The 7,619-nt window shown below is 42.0% G+C and overlaps 1 pseudogene; it reads left to right on the forward strand.

Moving 5' to 3' along the window:
- Positions 1–384: 384 nt before the first annotated feature.
- On the forward strand, positions 385–1,389 carry LOC103270659 (annotated as a pseudogene).
- The last annotated feature ends 6,230 nt before the right edge of the window (positions 1,390–7,619 follow it).

The following is a 7,619-nucleotide window of genomic DNA, read 5'->3' on the forward strand; positions in this document are numbered from 1 at the left end:
TCTTACATTTTTGTCTTCCTTTTATGAGGACCCTTGTGATTACTTTGGGCTCACACAAATAATCCAGAATAACCTCCCTATCTCAAGATTCTTAACTTAATCAATCTACAAAATCACTTTTTCTATATAATAAGGTCTATATTCACAGATCCAAGGGATTAGTATGTGGACATCTTTGGATGGCCATTATCTTGTCTACAACAGAATCAATAGCAGAATGAAAATGATAGAGGAAAAAACCAATCAACTTAAAGATAGATCAATAGAAATGATCCAATATAAAAAACAAAGAGAAAAAAAGATTGAAAAATTGAACATAGCCATTGGGTTCTATGGGAAAAATACTAAAAAATCCTAACATTTGGTGGTACTTATCTTTCTGAGCTATCCAGTGCCATCCTTGTTGCTACAGTGACACATGCACTCACTGCCACCATGACTGAGCAGATGACTCTTTGTGGCACCCTCAAAGGCCACAATGACTGGGTAACACAGACTACTACTACCCTGCAGTTCCTGGACATAATACTGTCCACCTCTCAAGATAAGGCCATTATCATGTGGAAGCTGACCAGGGATAAAAACAACTACGGCATCCCGCAGAGTGCTCTGAGGGGTCACTCCCACTCTGTTAGTGATATGGGTATCTCCTTGGATGGTCTGTTTGCCCTCTCAGGATCCTGTGATGGAACCCTTCACCTCTGGGATCTCACAAAGAGCACCACCATGAGATGATTTGTGGGTCATACCAAGGATATGGTGAGTGTGGCCTTCTCCTCTGACAACTGGCAGATTGTCTCTGAATTGCAAGGTAAAACCATCAAGTTATGGAATACTCTGGATGTATGTAGATATACTGTCCAAGATGAGAGCCACTCAGAGTGGGTGTCTTGTGTCCACTTCTCACCCAACAGCAGCAACCCTATCATCTTTTCCAGAGGCTGAGACAAGCTGGTCAAGATATGGAATCTGGCTACTGCAAGCTGAAGGCCAACCACATTGGCCACATAAGCTATCTGAACACTGAAGACTGTCTCTCTAGATGGATCCCTTTGTGCTTCTGGAGTCAAGGATGGCCAGGTCATGCCATGGGATCTCAACAAAGGCAAGCACCTTTATACACTGAATGGTGGGAACATCATTAATGCCTTGTGCTTCAGACCCAACTGCTACTGGCTCTGTGCTGCTGCAGGCCCCAGCATCAAGATCTGGGATTCAGAGGGCAAGATCATTATAGATGAGCTGAAGCAAGAAGTTATCATTACTAGCAGCAAAGCAGAGCCACCCCAGTGGACCTCTCTGGCCTGGTCTGCTGATGGTCAGACTCTGTTTGCTGGCTACACAGACAACCTGATATGAGTGTGAAGGGTGACCATTGGCACCCACTAGAAATTTATGTAAGATTTTTAGAAATTTTTAAAAACCTGAAAAAAAAGTCCTAGCACTTGTGTCTTTGGGCTGGGCTCAGTGCCTCAGCCTATAATTCCAGCACTTTGGGAGGCTGAGGTGAGTAGATTGCCTGAGCCCACAGGTTTGAGACCAGCCCAGGCAACTTGGCAAGACCACATTTCTACAATAAATACAAGATTAGCCAGGTATGGTAGTGCATGCCTGTAGTTCCAGCTACTGGAAAGCTGAGGCAGAAGGATCGATGGAACCCAGCTCATCAATGCTGGGGTGGCTGTGAGCATGCCACTGGACTCCAGCCTGGGCAACAGAGTGAGACTCCAACTCAAAAATAAAAACAAAAACAAAACATTTGTGTCTTTGGAATTTCAGCAAGAGAGAAGAAAGAATGCAGTGCAGAAAAAAATATTTAAAGATGTAATGGCCAGAATGTTCAAATTTGATGAAAGACATAAATCTACAGATGCAAAAAGTTCAGTGCATCCAAAATAAGTACAAAGAAAGCCCACACTTGAGCCATCATAACTGTTAAAAACTAAAGACAGGGAAAAAATATTGAAAACAACCAAGGGAAAATGATATATTACTAACTTATAGGCGAACAATGAGTCAAATGGCTGTGGATTTTAAATTGGAAATCATGAAAGCCAGAAGGAAATAGAACAACATTGTAAAAACACTGCAAATATCATATAATTTAACTTCTTTACTTTATTGATGTGAAAACTGAGGTCTAGAAAGATTGAGTGGTTGTCTTGAATCACAAGGCTCATTAATCCCTTTTTTTTTTTTTTTTTTTTTTTTTTTTTTTAGTTGAGGTCTCATTCTGTTGCCCAGGCTGGAGTGCTGTGGCACCATCACACTCACCACAGCCTCAAACGCCTGGGCTCAGGCAATCCTTCCTTCTCAGCCTTCTGAGTAGCTGGGACTATAGGTGCTTGCCAACACACCCAGCTGATTTTTTTTTGGTAGAAACAAGGTCTTGCTATGTTGCTTAGGCTAATCTCAAACTCCTGGGCTCAAGTAACCCTCTTGCCTCAGCTTGTCAGAGTACTGAGATTACAGGTGTAAGTCACTATGCTTGGCCTCCATTCTTAATATAATAACCACTTTTCTACCATGCTATGGTTTGAATGTGTCCCCCAAAGTTCATATGCTGGAAACTTAATCTGCAGTGCAATGATGTTGAGAGGTGGTACCTTTAAAAGGTGATTAGGTCATGAGGGTTCTGCCCTCACAAACAAATTAATGTTGTTATTGAATGGATTAATATTGTTATTGTGGGAGTGGGCTCCTGATAAAAAGATGAGCTCTGGCTCTCCTCCTCCCTCTCCCCCTCAATCTTCCCCTCCCTCTGCCCCTTCCTCTCTCACCCTTCTTCTGCCTTCTACCATGGGACAACACAGTAAGAAGGCCCTCACCAGATTTGAGCCCCTTGACCTTAAATGGACTTCCCAGCCTCCAGAACTATAAGTAAATTTATTTGGGCCAGGCACAGTGGCTCAAGCCTGCAATCACAGCACTTAGGAAGGCCAAGGTGAAAGGATTGCCTGATCCCACAGGTTCGAGAACAGCCTAGGCAACTTGGCAAGACCTCATCTCTACAATAAATCAAAAAATTAGTCTGGTGTAATAGCATGAACCTGTAGTTCTGGCTACTTGGAAGGCTGAGGTGGAAGGATTGCCTAAACCCAGCATGTCAACGTTGGAGTGTCCGTGAGTGTGCCACTGCACTCCAGCCTGGGTGATGGAGTGAGACTCCAACTCAAAAAAGAAAAAAGAAAAAAAAGAAATGTATTCTTCTTTTTAAAATAAATTATCCAGTCTGTGGTGTTCTGTAATAGCAACACAAAACAAACTCAGACATAACATTACAGCATTCTTGACTTTTCTGAACATGTGTTATAATACATTCCTTTAGTTACAAATAACAGAAACCTGCTCTAACTAGCTCAAGCAAAAAGGGAAATAATTAAAAGCTGTCAGGATCTCTGATAAAACTCAAGATCAGGAATACAAATAAGTATCAGGGATAAACTAAAGTTGAAACAAGGAACTCTCCTCATGTTTGTCACTGTCTCTATCTACATGTTTGTTTTACTTTTCCTTTGAGCTCAGATCATTTTCCTAGGTCACATGACAGAAACCAGCACTGCTGACTATTTTATTTTTATCTTATTTTATGAGCCAGGGTCTCTGTCACCTGGAGTGCAGACCACCTGGGCTCAGGCGATCCTCTCACCTCAGCCTCTTGAGTAGCTGGAACTATAGGCATGCACCACCATGCCCAGCTACTTTTTAATTTTTTTTTTTCCTTTTGTAGAGACAAGGTCTTACTATGTTGCCTTGACTGGTCTCAAACTACTAGATTCAAGCAATCCTCCTGCTTCCACCTCTCAAAGTGCTGGGATTACCGACATGAGCCACCATGCCCAGTCTCTGTTGACTTTTACATGTTGCAGGCCCAGCCTCAGACTCTCACTAGCTTCCAGTTCCATAATGACCCCAGAAGAGAGAAATTGATCCCACTTGGTTTTTACATGTGTACTGTAGGAATCAGTGTAACTGTGCACAAAATGACTACTTCTATGGTAAGCCTCTGGTTATGAGTAGAGGATAGAATATAAACACAAGCAATAGATTCTCAATACAAGTACCTACTATTTTTTGTCCTTGACACACATTTCTCTAGGACTTCTAGCAAGCTGTTCAAAATATTTTCTAGGCTCATTGACATGATTAAACCTACTTGTTTATATATTTTGTCATCGGTTTAATAAAGTTTTTCAATTTTCCTTCTCACTAGAATATTTTTTTCTCTCTTCTTATTTTTTTTTCTTGTCCTTTTTCCACTTAACTAATTCCTACTTTTTTTTTTTCTTTTTCTTTTTCTTTTTCATAGAGATGAGGTCTCACTACGTTGTCCAGGTTGGTCTTGGCCTCCTAGGCTCAAGCAATCCTCCCACCCCCGCCTCCTAAGTAGCTGTGACTACAGGCACAAACCACTCCATCTGACTAATATTTTGTTTTTTAAAAAATTATTAGTAGAGACAAGGCCTTGCTGTGTTACCCAGGCTGGTCTCAAACTCCCAGGCTCAAGCAGTCCTCCCGCCTCAGCCTCCCAAAGTACTGGGATAACAGGCGTGAGCCATTGCCTCACTAAAATATTGAAATAAGTTCAGTCTTGCATAGGTTGGCAGGGAATGCTTATTCACTTCTCCCATTTTCACAGCAAGGAGGAGGCATGTACTCCCAGGATGATATAGTCTCTGTTCCCACTCCCTCTTCTGTAAGCAAAAAAAAAGTAACTTTCCTGATTGGTAAGATTTGGAGAATGAGTTCTGGGTCATCCCTCTCTTGGAGCGGCCAGTTCTCCACACTAATTCTCAACTCCCCCTTTCCTGTGAGGTGAACCTAGAGATGGCTTGCGGTGCCAGTGACCAGGCTAGTACATTTAATTCGGGGGGGATGTATTGGGAAGTACATCTGGCTCAAGCTCCAAAGCCCCTTGTCCCACTCAGTTTTCCTATTAATGAAACTGATGTGATATCCAGTGGCCTGATACATGTCTGTTTTTCCATTAATCACCCCTTTCCAACCTTAGCACATAATTAGTCATTCGCTCATGCAGAAAGTTTTCCTTTCATGGAGTAATAGTACCATCTTGCAGCTATTCATGATTTGTATAATACCTTTCATATTTTTCACACTCAAATCAGTCATCTTTTGCTATATGGTTTCAGGATTTCATTCCACGCTTAGGAAGGTCATCTACACCTCCAAAATTATAAAATAATTTTCATAGATGGGTTTAAATAGATGCAAAATGGTACCCAACAGACACTTAAGTTTTTGAGATAAAAAGCCTGAATTATACTTTAAAATTAGGCTGATCCCTGGCTTACAGGATTTGATATGTTTAGAAGAAACAATTCTCCCCATTTTGTCTTAATCCTCCCCATAAGTTTATTCACATAAAAGGTCAGCATCAAACTTTTTTTTTTTTTGAGACAGAGTCTCGTTATGTCACCCTGGTTGTAGTGCAATGGCACGATCATGGCTCACTGCAGCCTCAACTTCCTGGGTTCAAGTGATTCTCCCATGTCAGCTCAAGTAGCTGGGACTACAGGCACACGCCACCATGCCCAGCTAATTTGTTTGTTTTGTTTGTTTGTTTGTTTGGTTTTTTTGAGTTGGAGTCTCACTCTGTCGCCCAGGCTGGAGTGCAGTGGCCGCTCCCGGCCACCGCAGGCTCGACCTGCTGGGCTCCGGCGATCCTTCCGCCTCAGCTTTCTGAGTAGCCGGAATTACAGGCGCATGCTACCACGCCCAGTTGATTTTTTGATTGATTGTAGAGATAAGGTCTTGCTGCCCAGGTGGGTCTCGAACCCGCGGGCTCAGGCAATCCACTCACCTCAGCCTCCCAAAGGCGCGGGATTACAGGCTGAGCCACCAAGCCCGGCTGTTTGTTTTTTTTTAGAGAGACAAGTTCTCACTATGTTGTCTAGGTTGGTCACATTATAAGCAGCACTCCTTTATTTTATTTTATTTTTTTAATTGTATATATTTAGAGATGGAGTCTCAATATGTTGCCCAGGCTGGCCTCAAACTCCTGGACTCAAGCAATCCTCTCACCATGGCCTCCCAAAGTGCTGGAACTACATGCATGAGCTATCACGCCTGGACAGCATAAAACTTTTAAGTTCCCACATTTTGTAGAAATCAAAGAAAGCATCAGAAATTCCATGAGTTTCTTCAGATTCTCTAAGTTGTGCCTTTGGGGCAAATACTATAACATAATCGCTGAAGCAGGGTTTTCTGTACTATTCCAGACAGCAAATATGGGATCTCATTCGAGGATCCAGAGTTAGATGCTTAAATCACAGGAGAGCTAAACTTTTCACTTAATTTTTTTTTTTTTTTTGGTAGGAATCTCACTCTGTCACCCAGGCTGGAGTGCAGTGGCATGGTCACAGTCAGCACAACCTCAACTTGCTGGGCTCAGGTGATCCATCCGCCTCAGCCTTCCAAGTAGCTGGGATTATAGGCATGCACCACCACGCCCAGCTAATTTTTTTTTTTTTGTCACTTACTCTTTCAGCATCTGTTTATACCACTACTTTTGATGTCAGAAATATTATTTTGATCTATGAAGACATATACAGTGCCCCCAGCTTTTTGTTAAAATATCTCTTATTGTCAAATATTTCACCGATCATTAATTATATAGCATCAATTTTGAGTAAACACTTTTTATTTTATTATATTTTTTGAGTCAGAGTCTCACTCTGTTACCCAGGCTGGAGTGCAGTGGTGTGAACCCAGCTCACCTCAATCTCAACCTCCTGGGTTCAAGCAGTCCTTCCACTCAACCTCCCAAGTAGCTAGGACTACACACATGCCACCATTCCTGGCTAATTTTTTTTATTTTTTTTATGGAGATAAGGTTTCACTATGCTGCCTAGACTGGTCTTGAACTCCTGGACTCAAGCAATCCTCCCACCTTAGCCTCCCAGAGTGCTAGGATTACAGATGTGAGTCACCATACCCACCCCTGAATAAACACTTTCTACATAAAAGCATTGTACCTCAACCAAGGGTTAGCTGACTAGCTGTTACTGGAATTTTACTGAATCGAAGTTTCCAGTTGAGTGAACAGCTGTGCTCCTTTCTAACACTTCCCATGACATGCCCACCACCAATGGCCACGGCTTGGTAACAACCAGCAGAAACTCTATATTCCATAATAACCATTGTGATCTCTGTGCCCAAATATGACTTGGGCAAATGCACCAAGATCCAGTGTCTTGTTCATGTAAGTAAATAACATGCAGCAACCCCTACAGTTACTTTCTAGAAAAAAGTAATGAAGGCCAGGTACCATTCACACCTGTAATCCTAGTTACTTGGGAGGCCAAGGCAGGAGGATACCTTTAGCCCAGGAGTTTGAGACCAGCCTGAGCAACATAGAGAGACCCCATCTCTATATATATGCAATTAAAAAAATAAAAATAAAAGAGTGTTGCTTACAAGCAGCCTTCACAATCCATGTGTAGAGGTGCCTAGGGTGCAATCCAGGAATTCAGAGAAGCTGCCAACAGTTAAAAACTTATTAGTTTCAAAATATCATTATGTGAATTAGATGGACAAAAACCATCTAATAAAGCTTTGTAGTTAACTTTGGACTTGGGAGATAGGTGGCAGCAATAAGT

The sequence above is a fragment of the Carlito syrichta genome, unplaced genomic scaffold (genome assembly GCF_000164805.1).
Source record: "Carlito syrichta isolate Samal-C Ts95f unplaced genomic scaffold, Tarsius_syrichta-2.0.1 Scaffold107969, whole genome shotgun sequence".
In the NCBI taxonomy this organism is placed as follows: Eukaryota; Metazoa; Chordata; class Mammalia; order Primates; family Tarsiidae; genus Carlito; species Carlito syrichta.